This window comes from Callithrix jacchus, chromosome 7 (assembly GCF_049354715.1).
Source record: "Callithrix jacchus isolate 240 chromosome 7, calJac240_pri, whole genome shotgun sequence".
NCBI lineage: Eukaryota > Metazoa > Chordata > Mammalia > Primates > Cebidae > Callithrix > Callithrix jacchus.
This window is the reverse complement of record NC_133508.1, coordinates 37,562,639-37,585,360: the sequence shown is the minus strand read 5'-3', so window position 1 is coordinate 37,585,360 and position 22,722 is coordinate 37,562,639. Positions and strand designations below refer to the sequence as shown.

Below are 22,722 nucleotides of genomic sequence, written 5' to 3'. Positions count from 1 at the left end.
CCATTAAAGCTGAGCTGGCTGTGCTGACAAACCCTGTCAGATACTCACCTGCCCCAGGCCACAGCCTCACTGGCCCACTGAGCCACATGCCACTGACTAGAAGGAAAGGACCAAGATGTTTTCATAATGTTAACACAAACCTATAAAATAATGGAGAATGTCACAGGGACATTTAAAAACTTTGAAAGAAAATCAAGACAGAAAAAATGTTAAACCACACAGGAAGCTTGTCACAAGTCTCAAGTTTTTTATTTTCAGAAGAGAGTCTGGTTTTACTTTTAAAAAGAAAAGGAAAAAAGTGATAAATGCTGGTGAGGTGCCACTTCCCTCCTTCCTCCAGGCTCTCACCACCAGCTATCTCTCTCACAAACCCACAGATGCAGAATCAGGGCATGTTAAAATGGAACAGTCTTTAGAGAGGGTCTAGTCTTTTTTAAATAAGTAAGGATTTGGGAACTTAGAGAGGAACACTCTGACTGGCAGAAACATTAGGAGCAGGCAATTCTCATGATTCTGAGCCCAGGGTCCTCTTCTACTAACGATGCATGTGCTGGCATTGGCCTCAGGAGACAGGAAACCTCCTTGGCTGTCAAGCCCATGGGAAAATCTCAGGTTTTCCCCTGCACCAGGGATGTGCTAGAAAGCAAGGGGAAGAAAGCTTCAGGGGTAATAATAAATGGGGCAAGGGAGGTGGGTGCAAGGGCCTTACCCTCTGAGCACATAGTGCTCTACCCACATGTGTAAAACAGGGTGACTGGGGCTGAGTTGGGTGCCTGGTCTCTGCAAGAATTGGGCTAGTTGCCATCAACCTCTTGACATATCCAGGGAAGTGGCAACTTGTTGGAACTATGGGGCAAGGGAGGTGGGTGCAAGGGCCTTACCCTCTGAGCACATAGTGCTCTAACCACATGTGTAAAACAGGGTGACTGGGGCTGAGTTGGGTGCCTGGTCTCTGCAAGAATTGGGCTAGTTGCCATCAACCTCTTGACATATCCAGGGAAGTGGCAACTTGTTGGAACTTATCACAGCCTCCCATCAAAACCTAACAGTACAGAGATTTTACAACCAGGGAGACAAGGCAGGAGATGGCCATCTAAACAACAGAAAGGGGGAGGTCAGGGGGCCAGCCAGTGGCCAGCTATGGCTCAGACACAATGTCCTTTCACAGTCACTGAGATTAGGTAGCAGAGAAACAGCAAAGCTGGAGAGGGGACATGGGAACAGGGAGCAGCTGTTGGTAGCCACCCAGGGCCCAGGCCTCAGGCCCCAGAAGCTCAAGTCCAATGAAAGGGAGGGGATAGACATCAGTGGGGGTGGAGGAAGAAGGCAGAAAAATACTAAATGTGAAATCCGGGCAGCTTTTGGGCCACATAGGGTGAGGAACTGGAAGCACAGATCGTGGATCAAGTGTAAACATTTTATCCCATGCTTCCCTGCTCTGAGAGCAAGAGGAGGCTCAAGAGAACTCTGGTCAAGCCCTCAGCCTCTCTTACGTCTGTCTACATGGGTGTCTCTGTTTCAAGCCCCCAAGCAGTTGGGAGGGGAGCTTCCAGCGGGAGGTGGGGGCTTGATGGGTGCTGAGTTCATGTCCAGTGACTTGGCACTTCTGGCCCTCTCTGTGGGGGGTGCCGTGGACACTTCAGCTGTGCCAGTCTTGCCTCACACCCAGCCCAGGAGTCCATGCTCTCCCTCTGGCCTCTGCTGAAGCTTCACCCACCCAGTGCAGAGCAGGGAATGTTCTGCTGCTGCAGCCTGGCTGGCTTCTCTCCTGGCCACCTGTACAGGGAGCATCAGGACCAGGGTTTTCAAGAGCCACAAACTCAAAAACTGTGAGAGTTGGAATTACCTTCAAACTTAGGGATCACTCATCTAACTTCTACTTTTTTAATGTGAGAAAACAAGCCTAGAAAATAAAAATGATATGTCACTCAAAGCCAGTGAGTGATACAATCAGAACTAGAATCAACATCTTCCAGTAATATACCTAGGGTTTATTACACCATATAAAACTTCCCAAACATAAGAAGGGAGAAGGGGAAATAAAAATTCTGCAAGCAGCCAAGAGTGGTGGCTCATGCCTATAATCCAAGCACTTTGGAGGCCAAGGCGGGTGGATCACCTGAGGTTGGGAGTTCAAGACCAGCCTGACCAACATAGTGAAACCCCCATCTTATAAAAAAAAAATTCTGCAAGCTTCACCCCCACTGCGTCCTGTTGAGGATGGAAGGAAGTATTTTCTGGCCTTGTTCCCTGCTGTGCTCCTGCACCCTTAAAATATGTAAAAATACTTATCCTGCCTCAAAGATTGCAAGAGTGACATTCCACACCAAGACTCTGAGCACACAGCCCCCAGATGTCTCTTGTCCTCACCCTCAATGAGAGGAATCTAGGACACAAAGTGCTGCAGGCTGCCTTGGCCCTAGTGAGACTTGGTTAGACCAGAGGCAGGAGGTCACCACCTCACTTTCTGATCTACACTTCCTAGAGGAAGGACCAGTGGGGAATGGGGCTTCCTGCTCTCCTGGGCCTATGGGAGGGTCAACTTCATGTCCATCTAGGAACCATCAAAGCTATTACTCTAAGCCCAGATCTGACCCAGTCAGCACCAAACCACAGGAAGGATAAGAGTTCTAGGTGCAGAGGGAAGAAGAGTGGGAGGCCAAGCCAATGGCTGATACTCCACAGACCCTGTAATAACACTGGCACCCAACACCAGTTGGAGCCAGTGGCCATGGAGAATGCAATTTCTGAGTATTTTGTCTTATTTTTTGCAAGCAGCATCAGTGCATGATGCAACAAAAGTTGAAAGCACAGAGGTAGAAATGCTTGCTCACCCAAGAAAGGGTGCACTTTTGTCCTTAGAGAATGGATCCCCTCCTCCCTCTGAGCTAAGAAGAGAGGAACAGGATTGAGGAAGATCCTGGGAGAGCTTCTCCCTTTAAAGGGAGTACCTGGGAAGCTCTCAGGGGCCCAGCTCTTCCTGGGAATTCATGGTCACAAATCCAGGCAGAAAAGAGAAGGGTGGTGGTAAGTAAGATATAGGGAGCAGGGCCTCCCCAGATCTCCTACCTATTGCAAAGGGTCACAAGGTGGATGCAAGAAAACAACACTACAGAGAGAGACATACACTTTGCATCTATCACCCAGGAGAAATCGAATAGAGACATCAGTGGAAAGTGGGTTCTGGGTCAATGTCAAGGCATGGGACAATGGCCACCAACCACAGCCTGAAAGAGGCCGGCACTTCTAAGTCAGGAAGAAGACCCAAGGCCGAGCACTTCTCTCCTCCTGATGGATGGCAATTAGAGTGGAGGTGGGTAAAGAAAGAAGCAGAGCTACCAGCTCCTAGGAGGTCAGGATTGGAGTAGGATAGAAGAAAGAGGGTAAGTGCGCCTACCTCCCTCACCATTAACTGCTGGTCTCCCTCCAAGCGGTCCTCATCCCAGGGGTGCAGAAGAACACCCTGGCCCTCAGCCATAAAAAGGGTTACCTCTTCCAAACAAAGCCTGATCAAATCTGGGTGACAGAAGGTAGAAGATAAGGGAGTTGGGGACTCTCAACCCAAAACCAGGGACCCATGCCCTTCACCCTCAGTTCTAGGAGGTCACAGCCAAGGTGTTTACATAGCCATGGGCAACCCCGTCATTCTCCAAAATGCAATGGTCCAGCTGGGAGCCTCCCTCAGGTGGTGGCAGAGGCAGTGGAGGGGCGGAGGGTGGAGCACCATAGCCCCCTATGGTCTGACTCAGGGAGGCCCGACTGACCCAGTCCCAGCAGTCCCCCAGTGCCTCCAGGCCTTGGCAGCCGAGGAAGAATAGGTTCTTGAGCGTGAAGATGGAGAGGGGCTGCTGGTAGATGACCACCAGGAGGCAGTGCAGTGCCAGCAAGGGCACGTCCACCAGGCAGCCGCCCAGCAGGCGCAGAAAAAGGCAGCAGCAGCTGGGCCAGAGGCCTGGCCCCCGGATGCCACCGCCACCGCAGCAGCGTTGAGCTCATAGAGCCAGAGCACCGGCGAGAGGAGGGTAAGAAAGTAGACGGCGATGAGCAGGTAGCGCAGGTGCGTGGGCAACTGCGCACAGACCTCCAGCATCAGCTCCACCAACGTGAAGCTGTTGAGCAGCTCCAGGCACGTGCCCAGGAAGCACCAGGCCATGCAGTGCCACTGGGGCTGCAGCAGCAGGGGTCTGGCAGAGCCGGGCAGTGCACCCACCTCGTTGATGGCCCGCACCAAGCTGTAGAGCAGGGGCACCGACAGTACCATGGTGAGGTGGAAGCCCATGGTGCCGAAGAGAGCGTGCAGCTCGATGAGGTCTAGGATGGACGTGCCCAAGATCAGCACCGCCTTGGGCGTGAAGGCTATGAAATAGAAAAGCTGGGCCAGGTAGGTGAAAGCGAACTCGCCCACTGCCGCGGCCGCCTCCAGGCCGCCGACCCCTCCCCCCTGGCTCTGCGCGCCTTGGCCCGGGTGGAGGCGGCCAAGGGGGCAGGCAAGAGCAGGGGCGGTGCGGCGTGGTGGTGGTGTGGGTGATGCGCACCGCTGGCCGCGCCGACCCCTGCGGCCGGGCCAGGCCAGACTGCTACAGCAGCAGCAACACGAACAGCAGGAGGCGCTGCTGCCCGACCCGCCGCCGCCGCCGGCGCCGCCACTGAGCGGCTCCCAGGGCCCTCGACGGCCCCGGCTGCGGTGTCCCCGCCGAAGTCCACGGCGGTCTTACTGCAGTAGAGGGTGGGCGTGGAGCTGGAGGAGGAGGTGTCGGAGGAGGAGGAGAAGGCGGCCGGCGCGGGGACGGCAGGGGCGCAGCCCTGAACCGGCGGCCCAGGTAGCGCTGCGTTGGGCACCGGTGGCTTGCTGACGCTCAGGCTCTCGTGTTGCTCCTCGCTCTCGGCTCCCGTGCTGCTGCTCGGGGAGCCGCCGCCCCCGCCCCCGCCGCGTCTGCTGCCGCCTTCCCCGCTGGTGCTGGTGCTGGTGTTACTGTCGCCCGAGCCTCTCTGGCCGCAAAAGTAGCCCCCGCGGAGGAAGAGCGGCTGCAGCCGGGCGGCGGCAGAGGATGGCGGGAAGGGGCCCGGCGCGGAGGAGACAGAGCTAGGGTGGCTGAGCACTGGTCGCATTGTCCTCTGAGGGGCTCCGGGGCCCCCCAGCTGCTTCCTCCCCGACAACTCCGGGTGGGCGAGGCGGCCGAGGGAAGCAGGGCCCGCCGCCTCCCCAGCGGTGGGGACTCTCACCTGGCCCGGGCGGCAGCGAGATCCCGACTGGAGCCCCTGGACTGGGTGAGCTGGGCCAAGCCGGGAGGGAGCGGTGACAGGCGCGGAGCGGAGCAGACTGCGGTGACGGTGGGCGGGGCGGGGAGCGAGCCCGCCGGGACGGAGGGAGGCTGGCGGCGGGGAAACCAGGACTGGATTCCAGGAGGAGAGGAGGCGGCGAGACCAGAGGAGGGGAAAGCGCCGCACGCTGTATCAGCAGGAAAAGGGGTGGAGGTGCTGAGCTTTAGAGTCCGGTGTGAGCCCTGTGGCCTGGAGGAAGTGGAGGAGGTGCGGGCGGCCACCAGAGAGAGACGACCCGCTGCAGACTCTGAGGGAGCGCAGACTCCTAAGGAAGTTGCTGGGACTCTCACTAGCTGCACCCCAGGACGCTAGTGTCTGGATGGCTTCGGTGCCCCCAAACTATGGACTCAGTCAACAGGGCGGGCTTTGCACCTGGCCTTCTCAGCTCTGACGTAGGCAAAAGGTAGCTTCCCTCCATCCAGCGCCCTTCCCAGGGGCCCATCCGCCTCTCCCTAAGGCACTAAACACCAGTGGAGGAGATAGGCCATGTTGGCAAAAAGGGCCAGGGCAGCAGTCCCACAGGTACAGTCCTAAACATCTGTGTGCCCAGCACTGGGGTCACGAGCCATCTCAGGGATGACCCAGAGGAGGGAGAAGTTCCCTGAAAACACCTGCCTAGGAGGAGAGGCTAGTGGTATCCACCCAGTGGGCTTCTCAAATGTTTTAAAAGCAGAATGGAACATAATAGGAAGATGTGTCTAGCAGGGAGGAAAATAAAGGGATATTTACAGGTGTGGTCACCTGGCTGAAAACAAAGGCTCCAAAGGGATGATGGTGAGGGTTACAGTCCGTCATGGTAGACAGAGACACCAAGGAAGAAATGTAGGCGGTAACCCTCTGTAGAAAGCTTCAGGAGAAAGAGCACAGCAACTCACCCAAGGACTCATCCATGGCTGGGGCTGGATGTTCATGCAGAAGCACTGGAAGGCAGAAGGTAGAGTGCTACCTTTGGGGATTTAAGGGAAGAGAAAATGAGCAGTTGGAGCTCAGAAACAATCTGAGATTCACCAATAATGGAGACATTCCATTCCCAGCCCCATGAAAGGAGAGCAGGAAGCCCGCCTGGCCTGTTGGCCTCCACAGCCTTTGGGTGGCCTGTGCCCTCCCTGATTTCATGACCTTTGAAGCGTTGCTGTGGGCTCATCTTCCCTAGGTAACAGCTTGCAGCAGGGCAACACCATGCAGTGTGAGGGAGGTGTGCAGTGGAGCTGCAGTGCTTAGTCAGAGCTGCCCCTAAATCCACCTCTTGAATGAGGGTCAGTTTCAGGCAAATCTGCCTTTTCCAGTTCCCCAGAGTCTGCACAGCCAATCCCTGGTAGATATACAATTTAGAACCTGCACTATTTCCACCTCTCCTGAACACATATCCTTTGGAAAGCAGGCATGGTGGTGAAGGCAGGAGGAGCTCTGGGGCCACTGTCCCAGCTGTGCCACTTAACACCTTTGTTGTCTTATCCTGGATATTTCACCTCACAAAGCTGATCTATAAAAAAGACCCCACCCCTACCTTAACAGGTTGTTGTATGAAGAGAGATGCTGTGTGTAATCTCTCTTTGATGACAGAGCCAGTCCCTGGCTAGGAGTCCATGTTCAGTTAAAGGTTTCTATGTGATCATCATTCCACTTAGCCTTAGCTTCCCGGGGAATGTCCACTCATAGCAGGGGCCACTAATGGCTGTTTTCTGGCTGGATTCTGAGTTCTACTCTCCCACAGCATTGCACTTTGGTAAGTGCTGGGAAGCAAAACTGCCACGATTAGGAGCGCTGGTTCTTGGAGCTGGTCTTCACAGGCTTACAGTGTGAGATATCCAGGGTGCCAGTTGGGGCCAGGGTCCACCTACATGGAGCTGAGTGGGTAGTGAATGGTCTAGCGGGTGCAGCCACCACTCATGGTGAGCAACACAGCAGGCCCAGAGCTATCAGGGCTAAGTCAGTCCAGGTCAAAAAATGGTTTTGTTGGGGTCTGCCAACTGCTAATGGGGGTGATTATGGCAGTTTCCCAATCCCTTCAGGGAAAACACCAGCTGGCAGCTCACACAGAAGCAGGCTCAGGCCTCCTATACAAGTAAGTAAAGTGGTGGAAGAAGGAAGCAGCTAGTTGGGTGAAGTGGCTCATGCCTGTAATCCCAGCAATTTGGGAAGCAGAGGCAGGAAGATCACTTGAGGTAAGGACTTTGAGACCAGCCTGGCCAACATGGCAAAACCCCAACTCTACTAATAACGCAAAAATTAGCCAGGCATGGTGGCATGCACCTGTAATCCCAGCTACTCGGCAAGGTAGAGGCAAGAGAATCACTTGAACCTCAGAGGTGGAGGTGGCAGTGAGCCGAGGTCACGCCACTGTACTCCAGCCTGGGTGACACAGTGAAACTGTGTCTCAAAAAAAAAAAAAAAGAGGAAGCAGCTGATGAAGAAAGAGCTGGACTTCTGAGAGCCAGGGAAGAGCACCCTCCCACTCCCCAGCCCACACCCTACCCTGTCTCAAAACAAAACAAAACAAAACAATAAAAGATAAACCAAGTTCTTTATTAGGAGGGACATAGACATATAAGCAATTAAGCACAATGAAGTATTATAAATATTATGACCAAATTCAGGGTCCAGAAGAGATACAAGACAGGAGTGGGGCAGCAAAGCCTTCACAGAGGGCAAGATGAGAGTGCTGTTTTGAAAACTGAGCAGGTGCTGGGGAGCAGATAGGAGGTAGCGCTGGATCAGAAGAGCAGTCAGGACCAAGATGGACAAAGGGCCTAAGGCATAAAGTAGCAGACCCTGTACAGAGTGACAAATATTGGCTCTGCTTGAATTTAAGTACAGGAGACCATTCAATGAAAGGCGCAGCTGAGGACACAGGCAGGGCTGAATTCCCATGGGCCACCAAGCCCAGGCCAAACCTGGGCTGCATTCTAAGGCAGGAAGGAACTCTTGAAACCAGGAGTACACCGAGTGGCTCAAGCCTGTAATCCCAGCACTTTGGGAGGCCGAGGCGGGTGGATCACAAGGTCAAGAGGTCGAGACCATCCTGGTCAACATGGTGAAACCCCGTCTCTACTAAAACATATACAAAAAATTAGCTGGGCATGGTGGTGCGTGCCTGTAATCCCAGCTACTCAGGAGGCTGAGGCAGGAGAATTGCCTGAACCCAGGAGGCGGAGGTTGCTGTGAGCCGAGATCGCGCCATTGCACTCCAGGCTGGGTAACAAGCGCGAAACTCCATCTCAAAAAAAAAAAAAAAAAAAAAGAAAATCTGCGTGATTGGCCTGGTGCGGTGGCTCATGCCTGTAATCCAAGCACTTTGGAGACCAAGGTGGGCGGATCACCTGATGTTGGGAGTTCAAGACCAGCCTGACCAACATGGGGAAACCTCATTTTTTTTAAAGAAAAAGAATAAATAAAAAAAAAGTTGCTTGATCGTGCAGACGATGGATTAGAGGGAATGGGAAATGGAGGTACAGAGACCATGTTCTAATTCTGGCAATACAGTGAATTAAATCATATAAAAAAAACTCCCTAGCTTACCAAAAAAAAAAAAAACACTCAATGAAATAGAACATTCTTTAAATGCAGTTAATCTCAAAGAGTAAGGGAAACTCTTGGAACCATAAATGAATAGGAAACCAGACTGGAAAGTGAAATACATGAGGCTGTGAGTGCCTTCAGATATGTAGTCAGTCTCACTTAGCCATGCTATTTAGTATGTGGCTATCTAAATTTAAATTTAGGCCAGGCATGGTGGCTCATGCCTGTAATTCCAGCGCTTTGGGAGACTGAGGTAGGTGGATCAGCTGAGGTCAGGAGTTCAAGACCAGCCTGGTCAATGTGGCAAAACCCCATCTTTACTAAGAATACAAAAATTAGTGGGGCTTGGTGGCACAGGCCTGTAGCCCCAGCCACTCAGGAGGCTGAGAAGCATCCTTTCAACCCGGGAACTGTACTTTAGCCTGGGTGATAGAGTGAAACTCCATCTCTCCAAAAAATTTTTTTCATAAAAATGTGCTTTGCATATTTCTTCTCCTTTCTTCTCTTAATCTATTCAAAAAGCAATTGCATAAAACTATAACTGTTGGCCAGGTGTGGTGGCTCATGCCTGTAATTCAAGCACTTTGGAGGCCAAGGCGGGTGGATCACCTGAGGTTGGGAGTTCAAGACCAGCCTGACCAACAGGGTGAAACCCCGTCTTTAAAAAGAAAAAAAAACAAACTATAACTGTATTGTTGGGCCTTTAACATATAGACATGTAATACATTTGACAATAACAGCACAAAGAAGGTAGTTGAGAGCAAAGCTGTATTAATGCAAGGAAATGACATCAGACGGTAATGAAAATTCATTCAAAAATAAAAGGAAAACCACCAGAAATAGTAAAATACAGATACAGTTAGATATTTTTTAATATCTTATATATAGGCCAGGCATGGTGGCTCACGCCTGTAATCCTAGCAATTTGGGAGGCCAAGGCATGTGGACTGCTTGAGCTAAGGAGTTTGAGACCAGCCTAGACAACATGGTGAAACCCTGTCTCCACAAAAGATATTTTTAAAATTAACCAGCCATTAAAAAAATTAGCATGGTATAGTCCCAGCTACTCTACTAGGGAGGCTGAGGAAGGAGAATTGCTTGAACCCAGGAAACGGATGTTGCAGTGGGCTGAGATCTCACCACTGCACTCCAGCCTGGGTGACAGAGCAAGATTCTTTCTCAAAAAAAAAAAACAAACAAAAATTAGCCAGGCATGGTGGCATATGCCTATGCCACTTAGGAGACTGAGGTGGGAGGATCACTTGATCCCAGGAGACTGAGGCTACAGTGAGCCCCAATTGCACTACTGCACTCCAGCCTGAGCAACATAGCAGGACCCTGTCTCAAAAAAGTTATATATGTATAGTGTATAATATTAATAGCACCAGAAAACAAAGAAGGAATAGAAATGAAGTTTTTTAACTCACTGGAATTAAGGTGGTATAAATCTGAAGTGAATTTTGATAAGCTAATACATATAAGCTCTAGATTGACACTAAGACAATAATCCAAAACATAGTTTAGAAGTCATTAAAAGAATTAAAACGTCACCCTATAAAAACTCAACACAAAAAAGGAAACAAAAATGAAAAAAAAAAAACACTAGCCGAACACTGTGGCTCACACCTGTAATCCCAGCACTTTGGGAGGTGGAGGTGGGTGGATCATGAAGTCAGGAGTTTGAGACTAACCCAGCCAAGATGGTGAAACCCTGTCTCTACTAAAAATACAAAAAGTTAGCTGGGCATGGTGGCTCACTTCTGTAATCCCAGCTACTCAGGAGGCGGAGGCAGGAGAATTGCCTGAACCTGGGAGGTAGAGGTTGCAGTGATCTGAGATTGTGCCACTGCACTGCAGCCTGGGTGACAAAGCAATACTCTACCTCAGGAGAAAATAAAGAAACACACACTTCAGTCCTACCGGATGTTCTAAAAAATAAACAAACAAAAAACCTGGTCGGATGCATTTGAGATCAGCCTGGGAAGCCTAGCAAGACCTCATCTCTAAAAATAACTTTTTTTTTAAGACAGAGTCTCGCTGTGCCCCAGGCTGGAGTGCAGTGGCATGATCTCAGCTCACTGCAACCTCTACCTCCCACGTTCAAGAGATTCTCATGCCTCAGTCTCCAATGGAGCTGGGATTACAAGCACCTGACACCACAACCCGCTCATTTTTATGTTTTTAGTTGAGACGGGGTTTTGCCATGTTGTCCAGGCTAGTCTTGACCTCCTGACCTCAGGTGATCTGCCTGCCTCGGCCTCCCAAAGTGCTGGGATTACAGGTGTGAGCCACCACACCCTACCTTAAAAAAAAATATATATGTATATATATATTTTTTTAAGTAGCCAAACATGGTGGCATAAGTCTGTAGTCCTAGCCACCCAGGAGGCTAACGTGGGAGGATAATTTGAGGCCAGGAGGAGGTTGCAGTGAGCTATGATCATGCCACTGTACTTCAGCCTGGGTGACAGAGCAAGACCCTGTCTCAAAAAAATAAAATAAAATAAAATAAAATAAAATAAAATAAAATAAAATAAACCTTCAGATTTCAAGTATATAGTAGTCCTTGAGGGATCCATTTCAAGACCTTCAGTGGATGCCTGAAACTGAGGACACACACACACACACACACACACACACACACACACAGTTTTTTCTTTATACATAGATATGATAAAGTTTAATTTATAAATTAGGTACAGGAGATTAACAATAACACATAATAGAACAATTATAACAATATATTATAATGAAAGTGAATGTGGTGTCTCTGTCTCTCAAAATGCCTTAATATTTTCAGACAGTGCTTTACCATGGAATTGAAACCATAAACAGTAAAACTGCAAATAGCAGACATTATTGGACAGCCACTAAAAAAAATTAATGGATGAGCTCAATATCCAATTAGACACAAGTGAAGTGAGTGAATGTAATAATATACATGAAGACAGTCTCTAGACTGTAGTACAGAAAGGAGACTGAAAATATATGAGACAGGAGACATGAGAGATATATTGGAAGATACAAAATATGTCTGACAGAAGCTCCAGAATAAGAAAATAGAAAGAATAAGGGAAAGACAGTAAAGAAACTTGAACTGAGAATTTTCAAAAATTGGTGAAAGAACTTCTCCAATCCACAGATTTAGGAATTCATTCTCCTAAACAGGATGAATAAAAATAAACATGCTCCTAGATGTTTTCAAGTAAAATTGTAGAACTCTAGGCAAGAAAAGGATCTTAAGAAAAATCAAACAGTGAAAAACAAACGACTTACAACAAACAACAATTAGATTAATGGCAGACTTCTCATCAGAAATAACAGAAGTCAGAATGCAATGGATGGTAAAAATGAAGCTAAATAATCAGTAATCATAACAGATGTCATATTAAACAACAGATGATCAGCTTTGATTTATTTTTTTAATGTTCAGTTATAGGCTTTTACAAGAAATAACCCATGGCCTGGCATGGTGGCTGATGCCTGTAATCCCAGCTTTTTGGGAGGCTGAGGAAGGAGGAATCCTCAAGCCCAGGAGTTGGAGGTTGCAGTGTACTCCAGCCTGGTTGACAGAGCAAGACCCTGTCTCAAAAAATAAATAAAAAATAAAATAAAAAGAGAAATATTTCTAAAATATAAAGACAAAGTTTAAAAAGGTTGAATAAAAAATACACAAATATGATTTAATGCATGTATATAATTAAACTAGGCAAACACCAACTTTAAAAAGTGGGTTTACCAATATTAATACTGGAAAAAATAAACTATACGACAAAGAATATTCTTAAAGATAAAGAAGTTCACTATGTAATCATAAAAGGCAGTACACCATAGTAGTGAAGGGTACACACTCTAGAGCCAATCTACCTGGATTAAAACTATTTCATTTCATTTTATTCTCTTTTATTTTGAGATGGAATCTCACTGTGTCACCCAGGCTGGAGTGCAGGGATGCAGTCTCAGCTCACTGCAACCTCTGCCTCCCAGATTCAAGAAATTGTCTGGTTTCAGCCTCCCAAGCAGCTGGGACTACAGGCGCCCACCATCACACCCAGATAATTGTTTTGTATTTTTAGTAAAGACAGGGTTTCACCATGTAAGCCAGGCTGCTCTTGAACTCCTGACCCCAAGTGATCTGCCTGCCTCAGCCTCCCAAAGGGCTGGGATTACAGATGTGGGCCACCATGCCAGGCTAACTCCACCATTTAGAAGCTGAGTGACCTTGGGCAAGTTACTTAATCTCTCTTTCCTTGATTTTCCCACTAGCAAATGGAGAAAAATTAATAGCCACTTCACAGAGTTATTACATAAAGTAAATAAATTAACATATAGAAAGTGCTCAGCACAAAATGTTATATAAATATTTGCTGCTGTAAAAGGACAAAGTTCCAGAAAACTGTAATTCTGAATGTGTATGTACTCAATAACATAGCCCTAATATAAAAATAAAAATGGGTAGTATTTATGAGACATTGCCAAATAACCAAATTATAGTGGGGAATATAAACATATCTCTCAACAAGCCCATTCATAAGTGGGCAAAGGATGTGAACAGACACTTTACAAAAGACATATATGAGGCCAACAAACATATTTGAAAAAATGTTCATCATCACTGGTCATTAGAGAAAGGAAAATCAAAACTACATTGAGATACCATCTCACGCCAGTTAGAATGGTGATCATTAAAAAAATCTGGAGACAACAGATGCTGGAGAGAATGTGGAGAAATAGGAACACTTTTACACTGCTGGTGGGAGTGTAAATTAGTTCAACCATTGTGGAAGACAGTGTGGCGATTCCTCAAGGACCTAGAAATAGAAATTCAATTTGGCCCAGCAATCCCATTACTGGGTATATATCCAAAGGATTATAAATCATTCTACTGTAAGGACACATACACACGAATGTTCATTGCAGCACTGTTTACAATAGCAAAGACCTGGAATCAACCCAAAGGCCCATCGATGATAGACTGGAGAGGGGAAATGCGGCACATATACACCATGGAATATTATGCAGCAATCAAAAACGATGACTTCATGTCCTTTGTAGGGACATGGATGAACCTGGAGAATATCATTCTCAGCAAACTGACACAAGAACAGAAAATGAAATACCGCATGTTCTCACCCATAGGCGGGTGTTGAACAATGAGAACACATGGACACAGGGAGTGGAGCACTACACACTGGGGCCTGTTGGGGGGAATAGGGGAGGGACAGCGGGGGTGGGGAGTTGGGGAGAGATAGCACGGGGAGAAATGCCAGATATAGGTGAAGGGGAGGAAGGCAGTAAATCACACTGCCACATGCATACCTATGCAACTATCTTGCCTGTTCTTCACACGTACCCCAAAACCTAAAATGCAATAAAAATAAATAAAAAAATAAACATATCTCTCAGTTTGTGATAGACCAAAGAGATAAAACATTGATACAGACGTATACAAGTTCAACCACATCATTAACAAGCTTGGTCTAATGGCTGAATTTAGAGCTCTGTACCTCCAAATTTAGATACTATACATTGTTTGCAATTTTACATGCAACATTTACAAAGCATGACTATGTATAGACCAATTCTTTTCTTTTTTCTTTTTTTTTTTTTAAATAAGAGGCAGTGGCTATTCACAGGTGTGATCCCACTACTGATCAGCACGGGAGTTTTGACCTGCTCCATTACTGACCTGGGCCAGTTTACCCCTCCTTAGGCAACCTGATGGTCCCCCCGCTCCCGGGAGGTCACCATATTGATGCCGAACTTAGTGCAGACACCCAATCGGCACAGCGCACTGCAGCCCAGAACTCCTGGGCTCAAGAGATCCTCCAGCTTCAGCCTCCCAAATAGCTGGAACTATAGGCACATGCCACCCAGCTCGGTCAGACCAATTCTTTGACCTCACAACAATTAGATTAAAATACAGTAACAAAAAGATGACCAATTACCCCACCTCCACATATTTGGAAGTTTAAAGACATACTTCCAAATAAATCATCGAAAAATTAGAAAATATTTAGAACTAGCCAGGCTTAGGGGTTCATTCCTGTAATCCCAGCAGTTTGGGAGGCCAAGGAGGGTGGATTACCTGAGGTCAGGAGCTCAAGACTAGCCTGGCCAACATGGTGAAACCCTATCTTATGAAAAAAAGAAAATAAAATATTTACAACTAAATGAACATAAAAATACTTCCTGTCAAAATTGATGGGATATAACCCAAGCAGAAAAGGAAAATGTATAGCCTTAAATGTTTGTGTTACAAAAGGAGAAAATTGAACATTTAATAAGGTAAGCATCCAACTTAATAAACTGGCTGGGCACAGTGGCTTGTAATTCTAGCATTTTGGGAGGCTAAGGCAGGAGGGTCACTTAAGGCTAGTAGTTTGAGATCAGCCTAGGCAACATAGCAAGACCCTGTCTCTACAAAAAATAATAAATTCAACAGACATGATGGCCATGCCTGTAGCCCCAGCTACTTGGGAGGCTGAGATGGGAGAATCTCTTGAGCCCAGGAGTTCAAGGCTATAGTGAGCCATGATCACATCACTTCCAGCCTGGGCAACAGAGTGAGATCTTGTCTCAAAATTAATAAATAAAAGTGGGAGAAAGAAAAGCCAGTACAATAAAAACTCAAAGAAGGAACTATGGCCGGGCATGGTGGCTCACGTTTGTAATCCTAGCACTTTAGAACTGGGTAATGGGTAGAGACTGGAAGAGTTTTGAGGTGTATGCTATAAATGTGGACATTAAGGGTTATTCTGATGAGGTCTCAGAAAGAAAAGAGGAGAGCTGTAGAGAAACCCCAATCTTCTTAGAGAATACCTAAGTAATGCTGAACAGAATGTTGGTAGGAATAGGAACAGTACCACCATTCTTTTTCTTTTTTCTTTGTTGAGACAGAGTCTTACTGTGTTGCCCAGGCTGGAGTGCAGTGGTGTGAGCCTTCTACAACCTCCACTTTCCAGGTTCAAGTGATTCTCCTGCCTCAGGCTCCCAAGTAGTTGAAAGTACAGGTACATGCCATCACACTTGGCTAATTTTTGCAATTTTAGTAAAGAGGGGGTTTCACCATGTTTACCAGGCTGGTCTAGAACTCCTGGTCTCAAGTGATTCACCCACCTTGACCTCCCAAAGTGCTGGGATTATAGGCAGTCAGGCCATTCTGATGGAGTCACAGATGGAAATGAAGAACATTTACTAGAAGCTGGACAAAAGGCCATCCTTGTTAGGAAGCAGCAAAGAATTGGCTAAATTGCGTTCATGTTCTGTCATTTTGTGGAGGTAAAAATTGCAAGCAATGAAACTTACAATGGGATGTTTGGCTTAGGAAATCTCTAAACCAAGTATTGAAGGAGTAACCTAGCTCCTTATGACTGCTTCTAGTACAATTCAAGAGAGACATAAATGACATAAAGGCAGAACTGTTCAGCAAAAAGGAGTAAGAACTTAAAGTTCTGAAAAATGATCAGCCCATCCATATAGAAAAGAACAAGAACCCAGTTTGGAGAAAATACTAAAGGTGCTGCCAAGCTCTTGGACTGTCCCAAGTCTCCAAAAGTATGAGAAATAAATTTGTTTTCAGAGGACACCCAGACTATGGTATTTTACCAGCCCAAATTGACTAGCACATAGCTCGATCACACTTGTGAACATTGATGAAGAACCCCTGAACTGTTGCTGTAATAACTGCCAGCAACATGTAACATAACCAATTTGGTTTTATCCCAGGAATGAGAAAAAGAGTTAAAGTTGAAAACAGACTGGGAATAGTGACTCACACCTATAATCCCAACATTCTGGAGGCCAAGATGAGAGGAGCACTTGAAGCCCAGGAGTTTGAGACCAGCCAAGGCAACATGGCGAGACCATGCCTCTACAAAAAATAAATAATTGAATTAGCTGGGCATGGTGGCTCATACCTGTAGTCCCAGCTACTTGAGAGGCTGAGGTGGGAGAACTGCTTAAGCCCAGGAGGTGGAGGCTGCAGTGAGCCAGTATTGCACAACTGCATTGCAGCCTGGGTGACAGAGCAAGACCCTGTCTCCAAAAAAAAAAAAAGACAGAAACAAAATCTATTAATAAGCCGGGTGCAGTGGCTCATGCCTGTAATTCCAGCTCTTTGGCAGGCTGAGGCAGGCAGATCACCTGAGGTCAGGAGTTCAAGACCAGCCTGACTAATACGGTGAAACCCTGTCTTTAAAATATACATATATATATATATATGGCTGGGTGCTGTGGCTCACACCTGTAATCTCAGCACTTTGGGAGGCCAAGGCGAGTGCATCATGAGGTCAAGAGATGGAGACCATCCTGGCCAACGTGAAACCCCATCTCTTAAAAAAAAAAGGAAAAAGAAAATAAAAAATCTATTAATATAGCTTACCATATTAACAGATTAAAGGAGAAAAACACTTAAGATCAACATAACAAATACAGAAAAACAATTAACACTTATATCTGAATTTCAACAAAAATTGAGTAAAACAAAATTTTTGGCTCTACTGGTCTTGCTCTCTTGTCTAGACAGAGGGCAGTGGCACAACCATAGTTCACTGTAGCCATGAATCCTGAGTTCAAGCAACCCTTCTGCCTAAGCTTTCCAAGTAGCTGTGACTACAGCATGTGCCACCATGCCCAGCTATTTTTGTTTGTTTGTAGAGATAGGGTCTCCCTATGTTGCCTGGGCTGGTCTCAAACTCCTAGGCTCAAGCAATCCTCCTGCCTCAACCTCCAAGAGTGCTGGGATTGCAGGCATAAGCCACCAAGCCTGGTTGGAATTTCTTTTATTCTTTTTTTTTTTTTTTTTTGAGATGGAGTCCTGCTCCGTCGCCCAGGATGGAAAGCAATGGTGCCATCTCCACTCACTGCAACCTTCGCCTCCCAGGTTCAAGCCATTCTCCTGCCTCAGCCTACTGAGTAGCAGGGATTACAGGCATGCACCACCACGCCCAGCTAATTTTCATATTTTTAGTAGAGACAGGGTTTCACCATGTTGGTCAGGCTGGTCTCAAACTCCTGACCTCATGATCTGCCTGCCTCAGCCTCCCAAAGTGCTAGGATTACTGGCATGAGCCACCACACCCGGCCCAGAATTTCTTTATTCCTAGTAAATAGTAATATGGCAACAAAGACAGACTAGATGCTGTCCAATCCCATTTCCTCTTCCTAGGCAGAGAAAGACCACATTTCCCATCCTCTCTGTAATCATATGGCTAGCCAATGAACACGTACAGAAGTGGTACCCACCACAGGCTGGTTCAGCCATAAATCCCATCACAGTCTTACATTCATGCTCCCTCCCACAGACCTTGCAAGTCATGTGTAGAAGATGATGACAGCATCACCAACTGGAGGGTGCCTGGGCCCCTGAGTCACCACTTGAAGGGCAAAGGTCAAGAGTAGCCACCTGACCCATATGAGATTATGAAATCAGAAGGAGGCCGGGCACAGTGGCTCACGCCGGTAATCCCAACACTTTGGGAGGTAAAGGTGGGAATATCACGAGGTCAGGAGTTCGAGACCAATCTGACCAACATGGTGAAACCCCGTCTCTATTTAAAAAAAAAAAGAAGAAGGAAGAAAGAAGAAGAAGAAGAAGAAGAAGAAGAAGAAGAAGAAGAAGAAGAAGAAGAAATCATCAGGAAAGAAATACTCTGTGAAGCCGCCTTTTCAAACGTGTAGGTCTATTTCTGGGCACTTTATTTTGTCCCATTGATTTGTATCTCTCCCTCTGCCGGTAGAATAGTGTCTTGATTACTGTAACTTTATAAAAAATGCTTGATATCTGATAGGCAAGTCCAGGGTCAAGACAGGATGGACTCCTCTAAAGCAAGGGCAGTTTCTCTCTCTTTTTTTTTTTTTGAGACACAGTCTCACTCTGTTGTCCAGGCTGGAGTGCAGTGGTGTGATCTTGGCTCACTGCTACCTCTGCCTCCTGGGTTCAAGCGACTCTCCTGTCTCAGCCTCCTGAGTACCTGGACCACAGGCACCCACAACCACGCCTGGCTAATTTTTGAATTTTTTTCTTAGTAGAGATGAGGTTTCACTATGCTGGCCAGGCTGCTCTCAAACTCCTGATCTCAAGTGATTTGCCTGCCTTGGCCTCCCAAACTGCTGGGATTACAGGCATAAGCCACTGTGTCCGGCCCTCATTTATTAACACTGTGCTCAGTAGGAGTGCAACAGTCATTTAAATGTGAATAAATAAAGCCGAAAGAGGAAATTAGAAAGACCATAGAAAAAAGCAGAAAAGAAGGGAAAAAGGAACACCCCTTCCCTCTCCAAAGAGACGGCTCCAGGAACACCACAGCTGCTCACCTAGGGATGCAGAGCCAAAAAGCTCAAGTCGGAGTGGGAAGAGGTAGGGAAGGAGTTTCAAGCTAGACTCCTATTCTCTCTCTCCACCCCCTCCCTTTCCTCAAAAAGAGAGAAAATGACACAAGGCTTTGGAACCAAGAGCTGGAGGAACCTGGAGGCAAAATCTGAGGCTGTCAGCTGCCCAGCAGTTCACACTGAGAGCATCTTCTTACTTCCAACACCCACAGAAGCTGCCTGCCAAGGGCCCCAAGTGTCCCCACATGGCTTGCCTCAGCAGCACGATGCAGCACAGGGGAAGTGACAGAACGTGACAAGAAAAACTATTACAGCTGAGATATTTTAAAATTCCACCCTCCAGGCAGCATCTGGTTACCACAGCAACCCCAGCTCTGCAGGGTGTCCCAATTACCAGCAGACTCCCTGCACCTGCCCCGGCCAAGAGCAGATGGCTGTCACCAAGGGGAACACCAAGGAAGTGCCCATGCTCTAATTCCAAGGTAATGGTTCACACCCAAGGTGATTTTATCTGTTCAATGTGAACACCTGATGAAGTTTTGTCCCATGTTAATAATTTCGTTAAAAATATGGCCTTATGTCCTATCTGATGTACTCAGTCTTTTTTTCTTTCATTCACTTGGCTTCATCAAAACACAAAAAGAGGACATTTTCATTCATTTGGGATTGAGCAAATGATGGTAGCTGGATGTGAGTTTTGGTTCCAGGGTTTAGACAAAGCCCCCAAGAAACATGATTGGAATCAGAGCTGAGTGGCTGGCCCTGATCTCTATATTTGCATAAGTCATGTGGTAGGACACTTGCACATTTGCACCCAGCCTGAAATAGCTTATGATATCTTTAGGAAATCCAAACAAGTAAGAAATAGGGGGCTGGGCACCATGGCTCATGCCTGTTATTCCAACACTTTGGGAGGCTGAGGCAGGGGTATCACTTGAGCCCAGGAGTTCCAGACCAGCCTGGATAACATAACTAAGTTCCTGTTTCAACAAAAAATTACAGGCTGGGCACGGTGGCTCACACCTGCAATTTCAACACTTTGAGAGGCCAAAGTGGGTAGATTGCCTAAGGTCAGAAGTTCGAGATCAGCCTGCCCAACATCATGAAACCCCTCTCCACTGAAAATACAAAAAATTAGCTGGGCATGGTGTCGGGCACCTGTACTACCAGCTACTCAGGAGGCTGAGGCAGGACAATCACTTGAACTCAGGAGGCAGAGGTTGCAGTGAGCCAAGATCACATCATTGCACTCCAGCTTGAATGTGTTGTGTGTGGTGACACACACCTGTAATCCCAGCACTTTGGGAAGCTATGGCAGGAAGATTGCCTGAGTCCAGGAGTTTAAGACCAGCTGAGTCAACATAGCAGGACATCATCTCAAAATATTGTAAATAAATAAAAGAATGGTTACAAAAACTAGCCGGGCATAATGGCACTCACCTGTAGTCCCAGCTACTCAGGAGGCTGAGGCAGTAGAATTGCTTGAACCCAGATGTTGGAGACTGCAGTGAGCCAAGATGGCACCACTGCACTCCAGCCGGGGCGACAGAGCAAGATTCTGTCAAACTAAAAAAAGATAATGAATGGTTTCTGACTTTGTGCCCTCATTTCTGAAAATGGCACAGGTAAGAATTCTCTCTCCTTGAGGGGCTCTGCGAGGCTCTAACAGAGTAAGAACGATGATGCCAGTTTCAAAATGCTTTGGAAAATGCTGACCACAATGCAAATATGAGCCAGTAAGACTGTCCCGGCCAATGGCTCAGATGGCTGTCACCAAGGTGCTTCGGAGTCCAGAGCCTGCCCCACTTCTCAGAGTGTTGCATCATGTCTTGGAGCAACTGCTCCAGGTGTAGCCCAGATGAGCTCTCAAGTCAGACAGGTCAACAAGTCACCTCACCACGCAGATTTATGGAATAGCCCAACTACTGCCTTGGTGCTGTTGGCACCACAAAGCACCTGCCAGGCATGCACTCCATGAACCTTTCACACACAATGCAAATTTTGAGCAACAACATGCAGGTTCCTGCTTGTCATGGGCGGTGTCTGTGTAACCCCCTCATCATCACCTGCAGAACGGGAGAACAAAAGGGGGCACTCCTAGGGATAAGCTCCATGAGCTCTGCTCTGGGCCCTTTCCTCCCACCCCTTCCAATGGGGCTGAGGGACTTGCACGTGTAAGAGCCCACCTTGCCACTGGACAAAGCACAGGTGCTAAGAATGGTGGAGTGGGCATTGAGTCCTGCAGGATGGCCTGGTGCTGCTCCCAGCACTGACGTGCCACCTCTGACCTGTCCATCACTTACAAAAATAACCTCCTGTTGGGTCAAGCCACCCATCGAACTTGTTGGAGGCCAGGTGCAGTAGCTCATGCCTGCAATCCCAGCACTTTGGGAAGCCAAGGTGGAAGAGTCACTTCTTGATGCCAGTTTGAGACCTGTCTGAGCAACACAGTGAAACCCTTTCTCTATCAAAAATACAGAAAAAAAAATAGTCAGGCACAGTGGTGTGTGCCTGCAGTGCCAGATATTCAGGAGGCTGAGGTGGGAGAATTGCTCGAATCTGGTAGGTTCAAGTGAGCTATGACCATACCAGTGTGCTCCAACCTGGGTGACAGAGCGAGACTCTGTCTCCAAAACATAAAAAAAGAACTAGAAAAGGAGACATCAGCTGTGTCAAATGCAAACAGCCACTGGAGTAAAATGAGGTCAAGAACTGTCTGGAGGATTTGCAGATTCTGAGGCCACCAGTGACACAGACGAATGAAGAAATGAAGTTGGTTACTCCTAAAGGAAGGGAGGCAAGAAGCAGCATATGTTTTCTAGAGTCACTGCAGGAAGAGCTGCTTCCTTTAGAACAAAGCAGTGACAAGATCCCTCTTCTTTTCCACACTAGGGAAGTTGCTAAGTGTATGCCAAAGCCAGGCATAACTCATTCCTGGACAGCCTTACAGCCCAGAATGGGTGTAAGCTTGTGGGTGGGAGGTAGGAAAGGAGACATGGGTACCTCATGGAGTTGAAATGCCACCCATCTTTCAGCCCCAGAGCCGCCCAGCACCACTCCCTCCCTCTCCTCTGTCCACAAAACTTTGAGTGCACTCCAGACAGAGCTTCACAAGAGAGGGCATCATGACTATTTATTATTTTAATTAAAAAAATAAGCCCCAAATCTCTGGGTAATAAACTACAGTAAAAAGTAGCATCTGGTGTTAGATAATCTGCTGACGAGGCACACTCCTTCAGTGCTGGCAAAGGCTCTGCAGAGTCGTCCATGGTATTCCACACTGCTCCCCCTTTCCAGAAGTCCCTACTGAAATGAGAAAAACACTGAGGCACACCAGTGAGGAGACTGGCCTGGGGTTAGACTGCCAGGAGAGGCACATGGGTTCTGGGCCCAGAAAATTTCAGCAGTTCCATAGAGAATGCTACCCAGCAGGAAAAAAAAAGCCATGTATTCTTCCAAGTGACCAGTAACACCACACTCATGAAGCAGCAGAAAGGGTGGCAAGAGAACCAAGCCCTGACCTGAGCCCAGTGATGGGCCAGAGCCCAG

General features: G+C 47.5%; 1 pseudogene; it reads right to left on the bottom strand.

Moving 5' to 3' along the window:
* Positions 1-277: 277 nt before the first annotated feature.
* On the bottom strand, positions 278-5,326 carry LOC100400891 (transmembrane protein 121B-like; annotated as a pseudogene).
* Positions 5,327-22,722: the final 17,396 nt, after the last annotated feature.